General features: G+C 46.6%; 2 pseudogenes; one reads left to right on the top strand and one right to left on the bottom strand.

Annotated features, from left to right (window-relative positions):
• Positions 1-2,551: 2,551 nt before the first annotated feature.
• On the top strand, positions 2,552-3,860 carry LOC115575126 (putative nuclease HARBI1; annotated as a pseudogene).
• A 2,511-nt stretch (positions 3,861-6,371) lies between these two features.
• LOC115575125 (uncharacterized) lies at positions 6,372-7,758 on the bottom strand (annotated as a pseudogene).
• Positions 7,759-23,756: the final 15,998 nt, after the last annotated feature.

Genomic DNA, 23,756 nt, shown 5'->3' with positions numbered 1-23,756 from the left:
CTGCCTCAGTTTTTATCATGGCAATTTGCGTATACTCCAGAATGTTATGAAGAGTGATCAGAAGAATTGGAATTAAATGCAAAGTCCCCCCCCCCCCCCCCAAAAAAAAACAATTTCCACTGCATTTCAGCCCTGCCACAAAAGGACCAGCTGACATCATGTCAGGGATTCTCTCATTAACACAGGTGAGAGTGTAGACAAGGACAAGGTTGGTGGTGGTGGTGGTGATGATGGTGATGATGATGATGATGATGATGATGATGATGATGATGATGATGATAATGCATTTTATTTAAAGGTGCCTTTCAAAGCACTCAAGGTTGACGACGACGACAACAATTTTGTGCAGTTTATGAAAGATAAATAAATAATTATGAAGATGCAAATTACATAGTGCAATAATAGAATAGGTGAGACTGTGATTGTATGATTAGTCTGATACCGAGTAAGCCACACGGAATAAGTGTGTTTTCAGGTGGGATTTAAAGGTGGAGACAGTGTCAGAAGTGCAATGTCATGTCAAGTGGGAGGGAGTTCCAAAGACTGAGGGCACATCGGCTGAAAGCTCTTGACCCCATGGTGGCAGATGGGGTGAAGAGCTGGATAATGATGATGATGATAATAATAATAATAATAATAATAATAATAATAATAATAATAATAATAATAATAATAATAATAATAATAATGCATTTTATTTGAAGGCGCCTTTCAAAGCACTCAAGGACAATTTAGTGTAAAAATAAAAATAGATAAATAAGTGGATGCAATTACATGGTGCCGGCTCAGCACAGAATTCAGACTCCGTAGTCCTCACCATACAGGAAGTCAACCAGGCCGGGTTAGGCAGGGTTGAGTTTCCGTGGTGAGAATAGTGCAATAGAATGGAATAAAGAATAGGCAAGAGTGTGTGCAGGATTCAGATTTGGCAGTCCTCACCCTACAAGGAAGTCAACCGGGCCAGGTTAGGCAGGGTTGAGCTTCCGGTGTGAGAGTAGTGCAAGGATATTAGCTTGTGGTCTGAGATGGGCAAATCTGAGGCACAACAGTTTAGGGGGGTTACACCAGAGCAGCAGATTAGGTAAAGAATGTGTTCTTTGGAGTGTGTTGGAAAGTCAATATGTTGTTGTAGTCCAAAGCTGTCAAGGCATGAGGTAAAGTCCTTTGTAAAAACTTTGTTGATGTTATCCCAGTGGATATTTAAATCACCTAGCAATATTAAGTTTGGGTACACAGAGCATAGGGTTGTTAGGAAGGCAGAGAATTCCTGTAGGAAAGCATTATTCAGCTTGGGTGGTCGATAGATGGTGGCCAGAATAGTAGGAGTTGGGCCCTTGATTTGTAGAGCAATGGACTCAAATGAGGGATATACAGGCACTGTAATGGAGGACACTTTCCATATTTGATTGTATAGTATCGCCAGGCCACCCCCTCTGCCAGAGGTAAGGGGTTGTGATGAGTAGACAAATCCAGGAGGAATAGTTTGAATAAGGTGTGAAAATCATTAGGGTGCTGCCATGTCTCAGTCAGGCAAAAGAAATTAAACTTACGATCATTCAGTAGATCAAAGAGCAGATCCCCTCAGGTCCCCTGTTGGTCAGTGAGCGGATGTTAAATAACCCAAAGGTTAGATTGCTGGTGTTGGGTTTGGTGTTAGCTGATCTGGCTGGAATAGCAAGCACACTGTGATCAATAGTTCGACTACACCTGTGCGTGTATATTGATTTGCGATGTGAAATAACAACGGGAAATGGAATCGAGTTAATCACAGCAGTGACATAGCTTTATGACAGCCAGTAGGAGACAGTGGGCCATGGTGAGGGCATTGAGCCATGGAGAGTGTCAGTACTTGGGTTGGCTCCCAGGGGGAGCTGGTGAGAGACACAGTGCTGTGTGCTGCAAGAGTAGGTGGGGAAGAAGAAGAAGAAGGCTTCAGTTGGGGGGCGGGGCAGGTTAGCTGTCAATCACGCAGAGCAGCGGTCTGGATAGCACTCTGGATGTTAGCTGCTAATACTGTGCTACCGGGACTGTTCGGGTGAAGTCTGTCGGTACGGAAAAGGGAAGGACGGTGCCAGAACAGGTTGAAGTTCTCAATGATACCAATGTTGTGGATTCTGCAGGTGGACTGAAGCCAGGGGTCCGTTTCACAAAGCAGTGAAGCAGTTAGTGAAAACTCTGAGTCTGTTAACCCTGAAATGAGGGAAACTCATTTTCCGTTTCACAAAGGGAGGTAACTCAAACCAGAGAAAGAGGGGTAACTCTAGCCTGTTTCACAGAGAGAGGTAACTTAAGCTCTCGGTCAGTTACCATGGTAACATACTCTATGAACCTAACCTGGTCGGTACCAGGTTTTTCTCAGCAAACCTTGAGTTTCTCTCTGTCTCCGCCCTCTTTCAGCCACACACGGTATTTGATTTCCTCATTCATTCAGTCAGCAGGCGAGTTTTGGCGTAGTATAGTTCTGCCGTCTGTTTTTTGAGAAAATCATTGCAAAAATCAGTCAGTAGGCCTACATTAGAAGTTTTATTAGGTGGCGACTATTTTCACTACCATGGCATGTCCTTTTGATAATGATCCCGTGGATGAAGGTGCAGCATTACTGCGCAGAGAATAAAATATTTGTCGGGAGATGATTATCAGACCGCGCATAGATGTTCTTGCATTTCCAGACAATTATCTTTTTGAGCGGTACTGTTTCACGTCACAGTCCATCATTTACATACACAACCTAATCCGTCCTTACATTTCCAACATTACCAACCAAAGTCATGCTCTCACAACCCAGCAGATATTGTGTGTTGCGCTGCGTTTTTTTTCAAATGGGAGTTTTTTTATACAACGTTGGAGATGCAGAGCACTTGAGCAAGGCAACTGTATGCAGAGCGGTCAGAAAAGTGTGCCTCGCCCTGAAACGGCTACTACCCATCTTTATCATTTTCCATGGACATAAAACTGTCAGAGCCATCAAGGAGGAGTTCCACAGGATTGCAGGTGAATGATGTAGAGAGCCATTAAATTAATATTAAATAATATTCTGTTAATGACATTGTGCTGCAACCTCAGACTGGGATTATTAATTTGAATTTCTTTCAGGATTTCCCAGTGTGATTGGCTGCATAGATGGCACACACATCCCCATCACGGCTCCATCACATAATGAAGCAGATTATGTGAATAGGAAGTCCATTCACAGCATACTTGTGCAGGTACATGTGGATTGACTACTGTTTCAAAATGTTAAATATTGCATCATAACACATCCGTCATTCTCTGCACTGTCAAGATCGTATGTGATGCTGCATACATAATTTCCAATGTGAAGGCCAAGTGGCCTGGGTCTGTTCATGACTCAAGGATTTATCAGGAGTCTAACCTGAGCAATAGACTGCAACGTGGTAAGCAGCCTAAAGATTTGCACAATACTGTATAATTCACTTGTCTCCCTCCTTTTAATATACTCTAATGTATCTACAATACATTACAGGAGAGTTTGATGGCCATCTGCTGGGTGACAGGGGTTACCCATGCCAACCTAGGCTGCTGACCCCTTACCCTGACCCTGAACCAGGCCCCCAACAGAACTTCAACCGGGCTCACTGCAGGACGAGAGCCTGGGTTGAGATGACCATAGGCCTGCTGAAAGCCCGTTTCCAGTGCCTACGTCACCTCAGGGTGACCCCTGAGAGGGCCTGTGATATTATTGTGGTATGTGTTGTTCTTATAATATTGCCACTATTAGAGGAGAGCAACACCCTGCCCTACAAATTGAAGACCCTAATGATGACCCCATCCACCTGTCAGCTATGCCGGACGGCAGAGCAGTCAGAGACATCATATGCCATCATCACTTTGGTGATTGAGTCACCATCATCATCACCACCACCACCACCAACACCACAGCAGTCAAATAAAGACATAATATACATTTCATTTGGTCTTCTTTGTTTCCTGCAAATACAAGAGCTAGTTTAGTTAATGTTCCAATAGTTAACATAATTAACATAATTCACCTGTGACCATGCACCTACTTCTAACTTGTGCTCCAGTATTTCAATTTCTAGGTCTGCCCTCCTAATCTGGCGGTCCAAGCACTGCATTTCTTTGTCAGTTTTTTACATTTTTTTCAGCAGGTGTATTTTGTAAATCTCTTTGACTGGTAACTGGGATTACATACAAGGAGGACATTATGCAGTTGCACATGAATTCCACAGAATGAATCTCTGGTGTTTACTGAACATCCATCTCACTGTGTCAATCTTTGCAGTGGAAGTTGAGGGACCCTCCTGCTGCTGTCCAGCCGTGCCCTGTTAAAAAAGGATGAGAATGTGTTAATACTTCAGTGTAGGCTAAATGTCACTCTCTCTCACTCTATATTCCACCAGAATGTTAAGACATGTAAATGGGAAGAGAACTATCAGTAACATATCAAGATGTTACCTCTATAGGCCTTTCTGGATCCCCTGCTGTAAAGGCAGCAGATACAGTTCCCTCGTACTCTTCATCCTAGATAAGTGATACATTTCAGTATATTTAAACTACCATTTGACAAAATCTTTGGAGTATTGCCTACTTACAGTTACAAGGTCTGTTGTGGCGTGAGGGTGCTCCACCAGGCAGATAGCACCATCAGAATCTGTTGGGACAGAAGTAAAAAAAAAGTCATGAAAGGGAAATTAATATTTTTATGAATAGGCTTAAATATAAATATATATATATATATATATATATATATATATATATATATATATATATATATATATATATATATATATATATATATATATATATATTAGGTCTAGACATATTACATTTTATAAAAGCACTTGTGTCTTGGGGGGTGAGCTAAGAGGATGAGCTCCCTCCAGGGATTCCCTCAGCCACTGGCCTTCCTAAATTCTGGCTTAGGGCCAGCTCCTCTGCCTCTGTTAGAGGTGGCGGTGCTGGGCCACCACCCGTTTTACGGGAATCTGCTTTCTTTCTGTTGGCTGAGTAGAAGTCTGTGTTAGTTTAAATAGGCTTAATTATTTAACAGAACATGATATAGATGAGAAGACATTTGTGTGTTTCACTAACATAGACCACGCCGAATGCTGATGTGAATTTAGAAAGGTTTATTGAACAGAATGAATTTGTAGGATCGACAATGTGTGAGAGGGATGGATAGAGGGTTCGAGGGGAGGGGAGGAGGGTAGGAGGGATGAGGGATAAGGGTCGAGGGTAGAGGGATGAAGGGATGGAGGGATGAAGGGATGAAGGGATGGGGGTCGAGGTTGTAGGGTGTACGATGAGGGAGGAGGTCGGCGGACCAGCGTGGTTTGGTGGCGGGGGATGCAGATAAATGTGGGAAGCCGAGACTCTGGGTGGGGGAGCCGTCTCCGTGCTTCCTCTTTCGGGAATGATCCCCAAGAGGACTTCAGGTGGAAAGGTGCACATGGGCATTTCTGATGTTGTTCAGGTTGTGGCGGATGTACGTGAGGTACGCGGGGGAAGACCAACGGCCGAGGATTTTTATGGTGTGGTCAGGGATCCCCTGTCTGGAAGCAGTGGAGGCGGAATGAGTGACCAGAAAAAAGCTCGGGGGGTATTCCGGATCTGAAGAGGATTTGACGGAAATGGTGGTGAAACCAGAATCGTGTGGCAACTTGGCCGGTTTCTGAGACGAATAGAGGGTCCTAGGGGGAAGCTTGGTTGGCTAGTCTTGAAGTGACGTAGTTGCGAATGGGTTTGTATGGACTTAGGAAAGAGTCTAGACGGAAAAGGTAAATGGGTTGAGGTTGACCAGACTGGTTGGTCTTGCTGAGTTTGAGGTGGAAGATGAGGGTGTCGGCGGACTGGATGGAAATGTCAGAGAGGCGTGTCGAGTTGGTTGGTAGACGAGGGATGGAGCGGTGAATTCTGAGCAGCGTAGGAAGCCATAGAAAGCTAACAAGAACATGGACTCTAGGACTTTGTCGATGTGTGGAGACAGATAGCCGGCGCGGAGAGTACTGATGCAGCGGGCGAGGAAGTCTGAAGTGAGGGGCAAACATTTCGTCGTGGGGCGAGGTTCGGCCTTACGTAGGCCCTTCAGTAGCATGTTTATGTGTGAGTGGGACGAGGCTGGACAGGGGGCCCCTGAGGATAGTTTGGCGAAAAAGTTAATGCCACTGATGTAAACCTGGATGGTGGATGATTTTATCTTGAGGATGGAATGGGCAAATGTAATGAAGTTGGAGAGTGTTAGGACATCAAAAGAAGGAAAGGGAGGCTGTAAGTGGAGTGGAATGTTTTATAACAATTCCATCCGGTCAGGTACGATGAGAGCGTACGTGGGGCGACGCTGTTGAGGATGGCATCTCGGGAGGCGGAGACTAGATGTTCCAGTGGCGGAGTCAGTTGAATATGGTTGCTGAAAACGGTGGGACTGGGGTTGGAAGAGGTTCGGAGGCTGGTGCCAATTGTCTGAATCTCTGGAAAGAGAAACAGGAAAGTGAGTCAGCGACTGAGTTTTTATGACCTGGGATGTGGGAGGCACGGATGAGGAATTGGTGTTGGGCTGAGACCAGCGTGAGCCTTCGCATGAACTGCATGATGTCGAGGCAATGCGACCGCCCTATATTGATTATGTCGACGACGGCGCTGTTGTCTGAATATATGGCGATGGTCTTCTTTGACCATTCGTGGCCCCAAAGGATGGCTGCTATCAGGACTGGGTACATTTCGTATATGGTGGAGGAAGGAGTGAGGGAAGAGAATTCGGGTGGCCATGTGGCTGAGAACCACCTGCCGCCATAATAGCCGCCGAAGCCGATGGAAGGGGCTGCGTCTGTGAACAGCTGGATGTCTTCTTGTTTGGTGACGTGGTCGTCATAAAAGAATGAGATGCCGTTCCAGGACGAGAGGAAGTGATGCCACAGTTTTAGCTCCATCTTACATGCTTCGTCCAGCGGGACGTGAGCATGGAGAGATGGGACGGAAGCGGCTATGGAGAGGAGGTGAGACAAGAAGGAACGACCTTGGGGGATGATACGGATGGCATAGTTGAGGTGGCCTAGCAACGAGAGTAATTGTTGTTTGGTGCATGTGTGGGCCAGAAGGAAGTTGGAAATGAGTAGGGCAATCCGGTGGGTTTTCTCGGGAGGAAGGGATGCTTGGAGCGAAACGCCCAGGAACTTCAAGGAAGTGCTGGGGCCTTCCGTTTTCTCTGGGGCTAGGGGAACTCCGAGTTCGAGGAATGTGGAGGTCAGAGTGTTGAGACCGTGTAGTGGGGGTGAAGATGGCGGCGTGATGACGAGAAAGTCGTCGAGGAGGTGGAGGACGTGGGGGAGTTTGTGGATGTTAGTCAAGATCCAGCAGAGTGCTTCGGATAGAGAGTCGAATATTTTCGGGCTGCTTTTGCACCCGAAGGTCAGACGCACTGCGAAGTAGTATGCGCCCTTCCAGAGGACGCCGACGAGACCCCAGAAGTCGGGGTGGATGGGGAGGACTTTAAAAGCGCTGGTGATGTCAGCCTTGGATAGCCAGGCTCCTTGGCTGGCTGGGCGGATGAGGGAGATGGCGTGGTCGATAGAAGTATATTGCATTGAGAAATCTGGGCTGGGAATTCAGCTATTGATACTTGGGACGGTCGATCCGTGGGGGGATGAGAGGTCTAAGATTAGTCTCTTTTTTCCTGAGTATTTTCTGGTGGCTATGCCGATTGGACTGATTCTGTATGTAGGGAAGGGTGGGCTGGAAAATGGGCTGATCATAAAGGATTCTTTAACTTCCTTATCAATATGGCGATGGTCTTCTTTGTTCTGCGTATAGTTCTGCCGTCTGTTTTTTGAGAAATTCATTGCAAAAATCAGTCAGTAGGCCTACATTAGAAGTTATATTAGGTGGCGACTATTTTCACTACCATGGCATGTCCTTTTGATAATGATCCCGTGGATGAAGGTGCAGCATTACTGCGCAGAGAATTAAATATTCGTTGGGAGATGATTATCAGATGTTCTTGCATTTCCAGACAATTATCTTTTTGAGCGATACTGTTTCACGTCACAGTCCATCATTTACATACACAACCTAATCCGTCCTTACATTTCCAACATTACCAACCAAAGTCATGCTCTCACAACCCAGCAGACACATGCGGGTGCGGCTGGACGTGCTACGGGTGGTGCGGTGGCTAAGGTGAAGTTGTTGGGCGGAGAAAGAAGGGTGGGAAAAGCGCTGAAACCTGCTGCGGGTGGAGCTGTGGAAAAAAGGGGGGCATTAAATGGAGGATGAGAAATGTTAATTACATGTGGGTTATGGGGGGGGGGGAAAGGGTAGGGGAAGGGAGGGGGAAAATTAGAAACAGGAGGAAGTGGAGGATTTTGACCAGCGGCGCAGGCGTAAGTCGCTGTTGGAGGTGCGGTCTGGGTGATGGTGGTGGCCTGTATCGAGGTGGGAGGCGCTGAGGTGGTCAGGGAAGATTGGACAGGAAAGGTAGAAACGAGAGAAGAGGAAAGGATGCTGGGATGGAAGGATGCGTGTGCTCAGGTGGTTTGTGAGGGCTGAGGAAAAGGGGAAGGAGGTTGGGATGACTCTGGGACAGAAAGGGCCTGTGCAGAGTGGGATACGACCTGGCCCTCTGAGAGGGCTGATGCTGAAGGACGTCTCGGGCGGTGCTGCTGAGGCGCCGTCGGAGAGATGGCCGGAGTAGCTTAGCCTGTTGCTCGAGCGCCTGGACGACGAGCGGGAAGGTGATGGCCGTGTGGAGCGACCGGTGTCCCTCGGACGCCGGAGACGGGATCTTCCCCTCGGGCTGCTGGACGGCGAAGATATCGGAAGATGAGTGCCGAGAGCGCCTGGGAATGTGGATGACGGAGCGCATCCGAGGTAGCTGAAAAGGCTGAATATTTTCGGTGATTGATGGAGACGTTTCTGGGACTTCTGGTGTGTGGTGGTCTCCTTCAAATGTGTCGCTGTCTGACGGGTAGAGAAGGAGCTGGTCCATTGTTAAGGTAAGCGTTCTTTTCTTTTTCTTTCTTTTGCTGTCGGTCTGTCACGATCATGTGAAGACTGAGTCAAAGAGAAAGAAACGGATGCGGTGGGCTTAAGTACTTCTGGTGCGGAAATTGGGACGCGTTCGAGGCGTGGTCTTAGTTCCCGAACCTACTTTAAACAAACTTCATGAAAACAGCATTATGTTGGGGATAAAACAACTGTACAGTCAAACAGCCACTTAATATTTACTTTACAATATAAAACATGATCAAAATGAGGTACCCCCATGAGATTATGCCGAGGTCTTACCTGTTTGAACAATGTTTTTATGTTTCATCTTAAGCTGCTGCCAAGTGCGCTTCTCCCCCGCGGGATTGCACCTAAATGAAATAAATTAATAGGCTACCACTCAAACAGTTTCCCCCTGTAATATTATTGTGATTGCAAAGGACTACATTTAAACTTACGCATTGAGCTGAGCACCAATGTTCTCCCACGCCGTCTCCCTCTCTTTTGCTGCTGCAGCAGTGTTACACTTCCTTCTAAAAACGTGCTCAAACTCACCATATGAGCGCATTAATATTTCCAATTCCAGTGGGGTGAAAAACGTAGCCCTCCTCTTCCCCGTTGCCATGGTGACTTGTCGAATTGGGGCTCCATTGATGCTGTCATTTTATACTTGTGGTGCATGCGCTTAACTCCAGGTGAAACTACTCCGAGTTGATCAAACTAACTTAAATCAGCTGTTCTGGAACCGAAAACTCAGTTTCCTATCTCAGAGTAGATCAACTCAGAGTTTGTTGAACCTACTTTGTGAAACGGACCCCCGGTGTTTAGACTGAGGATTCTGAAGAAATGCCCAGCTTCACGGCCGAGAGTTGGGAGAGGTCAGCTGTGCCAGACATCCTTTCCACAGCTGTTTAGGAAGCTGAAGAGGGCATTAAAGTCCTTTTTAGTCAGCTCCGACTGCCGACAAGCCGTGTCGTTGGATCCGAAATAGATGACGGGAGAGAGCATAGTAGGAAAGGAAGCTTATCGAGGATAACCGGCACAGTGGCTCCAGGAAAGCAGTGTGTGGTTGCGTTGAAAAAGCGAATCTTCCTTGTGATCGAGTCTCCTATGATGAGTGTGGTAGGAGCAAAGAGAGGACGAGGAGACGATGGCTGTGAGCTTTCAGTGCTCTGTGTCCGAGCCGGGGAGTGCTGTGGCCATGTAGTAGCTACGTCCCTCGAGATGGCATCAATAGCCGGCTTGGTGTGACCCTAACCCTAACACACCCACGGAGCATAGATGTTGACTGAGGAGAGGCAGTCTTTCCTCAGACTTATAAAAATTAGGAACAATACATTCAATTTGTAACAGTCACAAGAATACATATGATCTCCCTCACAACACTATTCCAACCACCTCCATCTCATGGCACACATACACTTCAACCATTGTTGTGTGTCATTCGCACACCTAAGGACAAAACACTTATACACCATAGAGGCTTCACCAACCCTCTTCAGGACGACCCTTTACCTAAGTTCCTTTACGTTAATTTTCGAGGCACATTAACCCACATACAATTAGGTGTGTCACCATTCTCCAAATGCTCGATTTGATTAAATTTTTTCGATTCTAAGGTCACGGTTCGATTAAATTCTGGATTTTTACATTTATTTTTTTTTAAGCACAGGTTGCTATGCCATTTTTAGACTAGACTTTTATGCAATATAATAGCAGACCTTTGTTCGCATTGTACCACACTACATTGTCAAATTTAAAACATTTGTTAACAACATAATGTAATGATAACATCTTCAGTCAATTGGAAACTTAAACAAAATAACCTGCCAACTAGTTTCTGTAGAGCTGGCAAACTGTGGCTTTTTTGTAGACAACACAAACGTTGTCACCATAACTCACTGGAAATCCAAAATACTTCCACACCGGCGACTGCAGTGAAAGAGGAGGGGGTTCAAATTCTGTCTATGGGTCTCCTGCATCTGCAGTTGCCATTGTTCTAAGAGTGGCATAGCCCCTTTCAGGAATAGGGCGGTGCGTAAGGTGTCAGTGGGCGAGCGAGAGTGAGGGAGTGTGCGTACATACGGACAGTGAATGAATGGGAGAGGAAGGAGAAGCGAAAGGAGTAGCAGGAGTAGTGACAGCAATAAAGTGTACAATACAGGCTGCAGTTTGGCTGTGAATAAAGGTGACGGCTCCTCCAGATACAGCAAAGCTTCCTGGTATTATTTCCCGACCAGCTTAACATGTGAAAGGGGGTTCACCCCGAAGATAAACACAAACTGCAGCCCTGGAAGAAATCATCTCCCCTGTGCTTCCCGAAGACGGCCCGGGAGCCAAACGGGAGTGGTGTAACACCATGCTATTGTTTGTCTGGCTGTAGCTAATAGCTACTGGCTTAGCTAGCAGCTAAGTTAGAGGAGGTTGACCCGCAGCACTTCAACACCTGTGTTTTTTATCGCTTGGCAAGCCGACCGGATGTGACGTGGGGGCGTGGCAGCATCAACAATTCCATTTTTTAATTCAAAGTTCGAGATTGTGACTTAATTTTGGTCGATTTCGTGACACCCTTACAAACAATACATGAATACATCCATTCACACTCTATAACCAAATAGGTAGTATCATGTTGGAAGCACACCAACAATAAGATTTGACATTACCTTAGACAATAATGTTGTATCTATTAAGTTTCATGTAAGCACAATGTATCGTAATAAGAAGGGACATGTGAGAATTTCTCTCACAAAATTAATAATAATTGAGTACAATCAATGAATAGCACACTGTTGATTGTAAGCAGTTGGTGGATAAAGCCTTTTCATTGCTGACCAAGTGCTCTGGAGAGAGGCCAACACGATATTTTAGGAGATGACATCACGGAGTATTCTAGAGGGTGGACGTGGCCACTTTATGCCAAGGCTGGTCAATGGAGGTGACTACACAAGGCTTAAAAAAACAATGCCGTAATGGTTTCTATTGACCTTACATTTGCCATCACAGTGTGGTTTAGACAGAGCTAGACTCTGAATTTAAGAATTTGGTGTAAGTGCTGCCACGACACACGTGTCTTATGTTATAGCGGGGTCGTTAATGATAAGATAAAGAACATGTGCATGTGTGTGTACATGTGGGTAATTAGAGGAAGAAGAAGATGAAAAAGCTAATGTTCAGAGCGCAGCAAGGAGGTGAAAACTGATGTGGAGGGACACAATACTTGCCTTTCTATCACTCAGCAGCCGGTGAACAAACTCAACAAGGTGGCAAAGCTAACACTTATTTTCACTAGCCGTTTTTAAACAGCCTCTCCGCATTATCTCCGGAGCGGTGGTTCGGCAATTCTCCGCCGATGGTGATTCACACAGAGCGAAGCATCTCCGCCTTCAAGTGTGTAATTCACACAGAAAGCCGGCGCTGCGGCTCCTAAAGAGGCGTGACAGTACACGTCATGTTGATGACGTTGGTGTTTCCCCAGGTGTTCCCCTGTTAATCTAAACCCGCGGACAGTTTATAATCATATGGATGCTGTTATAATGTGTAGTGATTGAGATCCTGGCCCACCTGGAAAGTGACAGAGTTAAGTTTTTCGCGCTAAATTACATAATTATACATAATCACCATCAGTAAACAGGACGCTGTCTGACCTGAAGTCTCGGTCTGGAGGGCTGTCGGTCGCAGTGATTTATTTTCATCACAAACACTCGGTGAGTTAAAGTTTTTTGCCGGTGACAGACGCTGTTTTTCGGGCAGAAATGTGAGGAAGAGTCGGTAGGACAGACAGGAGGACGGACAGTTCTCCACGTACTGCTGTGGTATTTGTTTTCCTCATATAAGTTGCTAAAGACAGTTACAGTTACTACGTTACTTTTGTCCGGTACTTTTGTTTGTCCTGCAGTGAGCTACGCTGTAGTGATGCTGTGGGCCGGGCTCAGGGTCAGGGTAAGGGGTCAGCAGATGGGGCTGGCAGGGGTACCCTCTGTCTCCGAGTAGGTAACCATCAAACTCTCCTGTGATAACACAAGATACAGTTTAATGTTTCAGTTGCAATAGGAGAAACAAAATATTGATCATAGGATATAGCTTTACTGTATATAAACTCACCATGGTCAAATCTATTACTCAGTGTAGACTCACGAAAAATTCGAGTCATGCACAGACCCGGGCCACTTTGCTTCCACATTGTTGATCATGTAGGCTGCATCACATATGATCTTCACAGTGGAGAACAGTGATTAGCTGCAGTAGCTGTATTGAAGTATATTTCATTTGGAATGTTAAAAGCTACTATTTTGGCTTACCTGTACATTAATGCTGTGGACAGACCTCCTATTCACATAATCTCCTTCATTTATTGAAGGAGCTATGATGGGAATGTGAGTGCCATCAATGCAGCCAATCACACCTTGAAACCCTAACATATATCAAATTGATTGTTGCTTCGAGTCTCAAAGCTTTATAACATTACATTAATTATTGCTTACACTGATACCTGCAATTCTGTTGAACACTTCCTTGAGATGTCTGGTGGGTCTGTGACTTGGGAACACTACAAACGTGTATAGTAGTCGTTTCAGTGCCACTGTTACATTTCTGACAGCCCGACAGACAGTTGCCTTGGACACATGCTCTGCATCACCAATGTTGTACAAAAAACTGCTGTTGGCAAAAAACCAAAGTGCAATACAAAGAATTTGCTTGGAACTGAGAGCATTTCCATGATGTGTCATGTGAGCGATATGATGGCTGAGAATATTGTTTAGATAAATTATTGATGGTGCAGAGAAACGGAACAGCTCAAACAGGTACTCATCAGGGAATGATAAAACATCCAATCAGAGTCTGATAATCTTCTCCCGACGGAGATTTCTGTGGAGTATTTGCGCTTCGACATCAACTGGCTCCTCGAGAAACGGACATGCCATGTCTGCCACTGCCTTCAGTCTGCAGGCTTCAACTTAAGAGCAGGGGAAACTCAGGGTTAGTTGAAGCAAACCTGCCAGCGAGTAGTGTTGTGTCGGTCGCGAATGTGCCGTTCAAACGAACAAATCTTTTGAGTGAACGAAGTGAACAGAATCACTTCATGAACTGATTCGTGCCTTTCTCAGTTTAGTTGAGCTCAGCCGCGAGCATGCTGGCCGCGACTCACACAGAGAACTGTGAGGACGTGATTCACGTTTGCGCTTTGATTTGCTCATGATTCGCGAACCTACTGCGCACAGAGAACTGTCGCTGAGGACGTGATTCTCATTCACGTACTGTGCTGAAAGTGGCGCTGTGTCACTCACTGACTTTTTACTGCCCAGTAAAAGTCACTCACGCATGAACGACCTGCTGAGGACATGAATCACATTCGCGCCGTCACTCACGTTCGCAAACATGATTCAGGTTCACGCTGATTCAAGTGACAGCGAGAACGTGATTCACGTCCTCAACAGGTCGTACGCGAACGAGGGACGCCAGGACGTGAATCACGTTCGGGCTGTCACTCACTCATGATTCGCGTCGCTGAGGACGTGATTCTCGTTCACGTACTGTGCCGAAAGTGGCGCTGTGTCACTCACTCACTCAAGGCAGAGGAGTTGATTCACGTTCAGTAACCGTACTGCTAAAACTAGCGCTGTGTTGCTAACATTCGTGTAGCATCATGTTAATTGATTTTACTGTGCTCAGAGGACACTTTCACCGTGTAATAATTTTAGTGCATGTATACCACTCAAAGCAGCGCTGCGTCTCCCGCGAATGATTGTGTACTATAATCCGTGAATGCACCGTCCCTCAGTAAGTGAACGTTAACCTCAGGGCTGATTAATGAACTGAATGACGGATCGTTTGGCTGTTTATTAGTTCAGGGAGTTGGAGAGCACTGAACGATTCGGTGAACGAATCTTTTGAAAGAATCATTTTAATGAACGGATTTTAGAGATTCATTACAGTAAAAAGAACTGCCGTTCCCATCACTACCAGCGAGCAGGTTAGTTTGATGGAGTATGTTGCCTGAGTAACTGACTCAGAGTTACGCTGAACTGGCTTTGTGAAACCGAAAAATCAAAGTTTCCCTCATCTCAGGGTTGACTAACTTAGGGTTTTCACTTAACCTGCTTTTTGAAACGGGCCCCAGCACACATTGAATAGCCTTGTTCAGCAAATCGGTCCATTGTTGTCCTTTTTTGTTTATAACACCACTGTGAGAGCTGGAGCTTCACTGCGAGAGCAGACGACAGCTGAAGGCTGCCGTTTACTCTGAATACTGCTGCGACGGGAACGACAATACACACAAACAACCACACAAAGATTGTATTTACATTACACTGTGGATTGGCAACTGTCAACCTGGAGAAAAATTGTGGACTGGGCCGTTTCCCAGGACTCTTCCCCAAGCCAAACTTACCTGGCTCACGGCTCACCAATGGCTCCCACCACAGCGTTCACGGATCTAAAGACTGAACTCCAGTCCATAGAATGCCTCATAAATGAGCTCCTCCAGCGGCAGTCTGTGCTGTGTTCCCAGCTGGCAACACTCGAGTCTCTGGATACTCAGCTGTCTCTGGCCCCGGCGGCGGCGGCTCCTGACGACGTTCCCGGCTCAACCTCCACTCCATCCTGGGCTTGTGTCATTAAAGGCCGGAAAAAACATTCTCTGCCCCTCTACGACCCATTCGGCCCCGGTATCAACGATGTCACTCTGGCAAACCTTTTCTCCCCGCTGGCGAAACTTCACTTTGAGCCGGTCTCTCCCCTTCCAGCGAGCAGTGCAGCCCGAACCCCGAAAGCGTCTCCTCACTTTCGGGCTCAGCATCCCCTCCACTGGCATCTCCGGGCTGCAAACGACCCCGTCTTTCACCACTGTGGTCCATATGGCGTCCTGCGGTGCCTGCTGGGGCGTCCCCTTCTCTGCCGCTGGTCGCGGACAACCCCCTTTCCACCTCATCCAGACGACCTGTTATCCCGGCAGCACCCTCTATTAACACAGTAATAGCTTACACTGGCACAAATGATGTCATGTCTAGGTAATCATCAAAACTGCAGGCACAGCTGGAGTCCCTGTCCTACATTGAGAGCCTGGGGAGGCGCTGTGTCCTGTCTGGGCCCATTCCCACCCTGCAGGGCAGCACAGAACATTTCAGCCGTCTCTTCAAACTCCACCTGTGGATGCCAGATATGACCTCTTTAAATCGAATGGGCTGCATCCTAACAGGAAGGGATCAAGGAGGCTGATCGAAATTTTTATTGATTTCATTGCCTTTTGCTCTAACTGACATCTTTCCCAGCAGGTCCCCACCCAGCACTCTGGCTCAGCCTCATTTAGCTCCTCCCTTGACCATGTGGGCCCTGCTGGTACTAGTGTTTGTTCCAATTAAACGGCAAGCTCCTGCTTTAATTCCGCCAACAGCTCTTTTATTCCTGTGAGGATCTCTGAGAGGCAGTGTGTAAGATCAAATGTGCGCTCTCCACACAGGTCCAGCCTTGTTGCAGTTAATATCACCTCCCCAGCCATCAAAAGCTCAGCCCAGTTCTGCTTACTTAATGTAAGCTCTCTCTCCAACAAGTCTTTAATTTGCCAGGATTTTATTGTTACACACAATGTTGATTTCCTTCTGATCACTGAGTCATGGCTAAATCCTGATGACTGTGCCTCCCTCATTGAATCATCTCCCCCTGGCTACTCATTTTTCAACCAGCCTAGAATGACAGGCAGAGGAGGGGGGCTCGCTGTTATCCATAGAAGTGGGTTTAACTGCTCCCCCATCACGCTGGGCTCTTTTTCCAGCTTTGAGTGTCTCAGCTTCATTTTAAAGAACGAACTGCCATTTTTATGTGTTTTAATTTACAGGCCCCCTAAATCAACTGCTGTTTTTTACAGGAATTTTCAGATCTTTTATCTCTCATTATGTCACAACATGACAGAGTTTTGATTTTAGGGGATTTAATATTCATGTCTGCTGTCCATCTGCCTCCTCGTTTATCTCTAATTTCATTACTCTTATAAACTCTTTCAATCTGACTCAATCTGTAAAGCAACCAAGCCATGATAAAGGACACATTCTGGACTTGGTCCTCTCCCACGAGCTCTGCTTGGGTGATGTGCTTTTGGCTGACTTCGTGGCCTCTGATCACACCGCAGTACTCTTCAAGGTCCCTCACCTCTCTCCAGTCCCTACACCCACCTCACAAATCCGCTCTCGTCCTCTTAGCTCACTCTCTGCTCCAACTTTCTGCCATGCCTTTTCTTCAATATGAGGTGCTCTCAGTAACCATCTACAACTCCCTGTCTCTGTAGATGAATTGGTCAGTGATTTCAGTAACTCCTGCACTATTTTAGACTCTATTGCTCCCGTAAAATACAAAAGAAGACTCCTTCTTCAAGTCCATGGTTAAGTGACTAGTGTAGGCTTTTAAAGAGACAGTGCATAAAAGCAGAGCGGAAATGGAAACAGGACAAGCAGAGTGGCTCCCTCGCCTCCCTTAAAGGTCTCATGTCATCTTATCAGCATGCTGTCAAAGTGGCTAGAAACACTTGTTTCGCTAACCTGATTGCCAACCAGTACTTTTTAAAACTATTTATTCTGTGACTCAACCTGCACCCAGCCAGGCTTATGACCCCTCCCCAGAGAAATGTGAAGAAATTGCTCTTCATTTTGTAAATAAGATCGTGCAGATCCGACAGCAGTTTGGCACTGTTCTTAGAGAAGCTGACACAGACTCACACCTCCACTTTCCTTGAACTAATTTTAACAAAATCTCCCTGTCCTCCCTGGAGCACATAGTTGCAGCATCAAGATCTTCCACCTGCCTCTCAGATTGCTTGCCCACTTGGTTTTTAAAATCTGTGTTTCAGATGGTTGGTCCGGATGTTTTAGCCATTGTTAATCTCTCTCTGTCCACTGGCACTTTTCCATCCTGTTTTAAACACGCCCTGGTCTATCCACTTTTAAAAACCCCACTTTGGATGCATCAGTTTTGAATAATTTTAGACCGATCTCCAAGTTGCCATTTTTATCAAAGGTTCTTTTTTGTGTTGTCCCCCAGGGGTCAATTCTAGGGCCCCTCCTTTTTTCCATTTACATGTTACCCATGGGGAGAATCATTCAAAGGCACTACATTAATTTTCATTTATATGCAGATGATACCCAGGTATATGTACCGTTGAAACCTGGTTCTTCGGATGTTTCCTATATTCTCTCATGCCCGGCAGTTATAAAAACATGGATGTCCAACAACTTTCTTCAGCTAAATGATTCAAAAACAGAGGTTATCCTTTTCCCCCCCATCTAGCTCCAGCACCTGCATTCCTGACAGTCTCCCCTCTACCCTCTACCCTCGCAATCTTGGTGTCTTGTTTGACTCAGAGCTATCTTTTGATTCACAGGTAACCAAGGTAGTGCAATCCTGTTTTGGGCAGCTGAGACCGCTAACACAAATCAGTTCTTTCTTCTCTTCCACCGACCTGGAGAAGCTTGTCCATGCTTTTATCTCTTCAAGACTAGACTACTGTAATGCCCTGTACTCTGGGATCAGCAAGGGAAACATCCGCAGATTGCAACTTTTTCAGAATACTGCTGCCAGGCTTTTAACAGGTACAAAGAGAAGTGACCATATCTCTCCAACCCTTGCTGCTCTCCACTGGCTGCCTGTGAGTTTTAGAATTGATTTTAAGATTTTACTACTTGTTTTTAAAGCCCTGAATGGTCAGGCTCCTGCCTATTTCCGTGACCTGCCACTTTTAAGGGACGGTGAAGGATGGCACCCTGCTGGAAAGGCTGGCGAAATGCCTGAACAAGCATGGCTACGCGAGGGACGAATCCCAAGTAACAACAAAGCTGAAAGGCACTTCAGAGAAAGTACCACCAGGCGAACGACCACAACAGCAGGAGTGGTTGAGGATAGCTGGAGTGGCCATATTTTGCCTTGTGCCACTCCATCTGGGGGGCAAGCCACTCTGCTAATCCAGTGTGCCTGATCAGCAACCTGGATGAAGCGGCTGAGGATGTTGGTGAGGCTTCTCCCTCCTGCAGCCAGCAGCAGCATGGCCACCGAGGGGGTTTGCAGCCTCAACCCCGAAGCAAGCAGAGGTTCCCTGTTATGAAAATCCAGGTACAACTTTGTTTAAAACGTTGTGTTTTTGTCACGTTTTTCTCCATGTCCTGTTCTGTGTGCTTGCCAAGAAAGGGCTGTCTCGATAACACGTTTTCTATTGTTCTCAAGCATGCCCACCGCAGCACAAAAAGTGGAAGTTGACAAATGCCCAGGTGGTCAGTAAGGAGATAAAGGACATTGTACATGCAATGGACCGGATCGGCTTTGTCTCCAGGAACAAATAGCCTACAAGGAGGAACTGAGGAGAGAAGCGAGGGAGGCGGCGGGAGAAGCACAGGAAGATGCCAGTCAGGAGAGGGCACAACAGTTAGCGATGATGATGATGTTCCATGATGCAGAGCCTGACTGCACTTCTGCAAAACTTGATTGTGCGGATTTCAGCACCGCAGCACCCAGGTCCCCACACCCCGGCACGATACTACCCTGCTCCTGCCCCCCAAAGACAGTTCAGTTCTCCCACACTGCAATACCAGCGCCACACGATGGAGGGATTTGACTCTTTTCACCTCATCCTTCCTACAGCAGCGGGACTAAATGAAGTTGCTGACAGAGACCTTACTCATGTTGCACTTTTGTTTTAATTTGCATGCTGCACGTGGAGATGTATCTAAATCATCATTGCTCCCCATGAAGATGAACAGGCCTACTACAATCGGAGGGGGTGGCATTCCATTGTTCTCCAAGCCGTTGTGGACCACAGCCACTGGTAAGGATCACAGCCTGTGCCACATGGATTCTTTTTTCAGAGTAAGAACTGATGTGCTCTTTATGTCGAGCTATACACTAAATGGTTGTTTGTTTCAGCTTCACAGATGTGTATTTGGGTTGGTCTGATCGCACACATGACCCGCCAGCCAACTCGCCCACGTGTAGTTTGTATATATGTTTACTGTATATATTAAAGCCCAGTGTGTTATTGATACAAGCTGACATGAAAACATTGGTTTTAAAGATCACAATGCAATGTGTTTATTTATCTTTGTCAATGAATCATAATTCCGGTATTTGCATGGCCAAGAGAAATGACATTTCGAATACTTCTATATCTGATGTTGTTGTTGATTTCTACACAATGTATGTGAAAAGGAAATGATGAACAATAAATAAGGAACACTTCTTGCCAGAATGTAACACAGAGCAACCTGTTCTCCCTGAGCCTGAACAAGTTTCTTATCAGGGAGCACAAGCACACGGCCATCAGGCTGTCTGTGAAGCTCTTGTGTCCATTTGTGAGCTGTACGGACAGGTTGGGTCAAAAAGAAACAATGCTGTCTTTGTGTGTCTTGTTTATAGAAGTAGAGAAGTCAGATTGAGTGATGTCAGCCAGTCCAGTAAAATATTACACTACCAGTCTGCAAACTGTCACAGCACTGTCGCCTTTTACACTTTGTGATTAATATCATAACACTTAATACCTCTGGATGATGCATGACATCACATCAGGTTCAGTGCCCAACTATTGAGGACATAACCTGTATGGTGTACCGAGACTGAGAAAGTAGGCTTATTCAATTGATTTAGATTTGTGCTCAGAGATGATCAAATTGCATTTTTATACCATTCTTTAGGTTAATGATGATACCAAGTAATTAATCCTTGGGGTCCACTGTAATGTACTGAAAACCTTGACTATTGCAGAGAGGCTGATTTCTCTGAAAGGGTTTGATAGTTTTCATTGCATTTGCCCATAGAAACCGTGTTTATATGTATGATTTGATTATGGTGAGCAGCTTGCTCATCTGTGTCCTCCTCCAGATGCAACAAATTTGAAAGAACAGTACTTGGGTAAATATGCATTGTCATTACAGCACTAGTACCTAATGCACGTATGACTGAAGCAATAAAAGAAACTGAGGGGATCAAGCATAATCGTTTTAAAGTGACACATGGGACAGAACCATCTCTGGGGGGGCTGGAGCAGGGTAGTGTCTTGTCGGGTTCTTGATTTCCCTACTGATCACCTGGGGCTTTGTCAACTTCCGCCTTTTGTGTGGCAGTGGGCATTCTAGAAAACAATAGAAAACATGCGTTATTGAGACGGCCCTTCGTTGTCAAGCATACAGAAAAGCACACGGAGAAAAACACGTAACAAAAGCAAGAACAACATGCCTTACCTGGTTTATCATGAATGGGATCCTCGTCTTTACATGTGTCTGTGTTGCTAACCTCCTCGGTGGCCATGCTGCTGCTGCTGCAGTTGTGAGATGGCTTGCCCACATCCTCAGCTACCCCCATGCTGCTTACCAGGTGCAGCCGTCCTCAACCCCTCCTGAAGTTGTGATCATTGGCCTTGTGGTATTTCCTCCTGAGTGACTTTTCGCTTTGTAGTGACCTGGGATTCATGAAGTTTTATAACTAGGTTCGGGAACAAAGACCACGCCTCGAACTCATCTCATTTCCGCCCGAAATATATTTAAGCACACCCCATCCGTTCACTCCCTCTTTGACTGATTCTCTACATACGACAACGTCACACTGGACAACTCTTGCAAAATGGAGCTCAAGCTATGGCACCAGTTCCTCTCTTCTTGGAACGGCATCTCCTTCTTCTACGACACAAACATCACTTCATCAGAAGACATCCAACTATCTACAGATGCAGCTCCTTCCATCGGCTTCGGCGGCTATTTCAGTGGCAAGTGGTTTTCAGCCAAATGGCCCCCTGAATTCTCATCGCTCTCTCCTTCCTCTGCCATCTACGAAATGTACCCGGTCATCATAGCAGCTATTCTTTGGGGCCACAAATGGTCAAAGAAAACCATCACCATCCACTCCGACAACACCGCAGTCGTAGACATCATCAATAAGGGTCGTTCACACTGCCTAGACATCATGCAGTTCGTCAGGAAACTCACCCTAGTCTCGGCACAACACCAATTCATCATCCGAGCAGCTCACATCCCCGGTCATCAGAACACAATCGCTGACGCACTCTCCCGTTTCTCATTTCAGAAATTCAGACAGCTGGCACCAGCCTCCGACACTGTCCCAACTCCAGTCCCACCGTTTTCTGCCACCATCTTCAATTGACTCCCGAGCTTCAAAACCTGGTTTCCATTTCCCAAGACGCCATCCTGAACAGTGTCGCTCCCCGTACACTCGCATCATACATGACCGGATGGAATTGTTTTAAAACATTCCACGCCTCTCATAATCTTCCGTTTCCTTCGCTCGACGTCTTGACCCTGTCGAGCTTTATCTCATTCGCCCATTCCATCCTGAAGATGAAATCCACTACCATCCAGGCCTACATAAGCGGCATCAACTTCTTCACCAGACTAACCTCCGGGGCTCCATGCCAAGCCACTTCCCATTCTCACATAACGATGCTAATCAAAGGTCTCCGCAAGACAGAAGTCCATACTCCACCAAAACGCTCGCCCCTAACCTCAGATCTCCTCATCCGATGCATCAGAACCCTCCGCTCAGGTTATTCATCCCCGTACGTTGACAAGGTCCTGGAATCCATGTTTCTTCTAGCATTCTTCGGCTTTCTGCGCTGCTCTGAATTCACGGCTTCTACCTCTAAATACAACCCATCTTGCCACGCATCCATTTCCGACATCTCCAATCCATCCACCGACACCCTTATTTACAACCTTAAATGCAGCAAGACCAACCAGTCCGGTCCACCGCAACCCATCTATCTCTTCCGCCTAGACTCTTACATCAGCCCTTTCGAACCGCTACAAGAATACATCAACTCTAGGCTAGCCAGCAGAGCCTCCCCCCCAGGACCCTCTGTTCGTCACGGAAATAGGAAAAATAGCCACACGCCACTGGTTCCACCGTCACCTCCGCCAAATCCTGTTTCAATCAGGAATATCCCCAGATCTGTACTCAGGGCACTCCTTCCGCATCGGAGCCGCCTCCTCCGCCTCCAAGCAGGGGGTCCCCGACCACGTCATCAAAATCCTTGGCCGATGGTCTTCCCCCGCTTACCACACATACATCCGCAACGACGTAAACGACATCAGAAACGCTCACACACACCTGTCTCACTGAAGTTTCCTTGGGGGCTAACGAAGAGATCGGAGGCGGCTCCCCCACTCAGCGTCTCCACACCCACTCCGTTCCTCCTGTTCCTCTCGCCAAACCTCCCCTTCCATCCTCTCATCCCACCAGCTTCTTTCCCTTCCTGTCAACCCTCACCCGTCCTTCCTAAACCCCCTCATCCCTCGACCCTCGACCCCTTCCCCCATCCCTCGACCCCTACCCCATCATCCCTTCATCCTTCCATCCCTCGACCCTTTCCTTCCAGCATCTAACATGTTGTCATTATGCTTAATAAATTCCTGTTTTCATTCCATACAGCTTTTGGCGTGGTCTTTGTTAGTGAAATGAAGTTTTATAACTAGGTTCGGGAACAAAGACCACGCCTCGAACTCATCTCATTTCCGCCCGAAATATATTTAAGCACACCCCATCCGTTCACTCCCTCTTTGACTGATTCTCTACATCCCTCCCTCCCATTCCCCTTCTTTCCTTGTGTTTTCTCTCTCTCATCCACATACAGGAACCAGGGGGCTAACGAAGAGATCGGAGGCGGCTCCCCCACTCAGCGTCTCCACAACCCACTCCGTTCCTCCTGTTCCTCTCGCCAAACCTCCCCTTCCATCCTCTCATCCCACCAGCTTCTTTCCCTTCTGTCAACCCTCACCCGTCCCTTCCTAAACCCCCTCATCCCTCGACCCTCGACC

Source organism: Sparus aurata, chromosome 23 (genome assembly GCF_900880675.1).
Source record: "Sparus aurata chromosome 23, fSpaAur1.1, whole genome shotgun sequence".
Lineage (NCBI taxonomy): Eukaryota > Metazoa > Chordata > Actinopteri > Spariformes > Sparidae > Sparus > Sparus aurata.
Note: the sequence above shows the minus strand (reverse complement) of the source record. Positions and strands in the feature narration are given on the sequence as shown.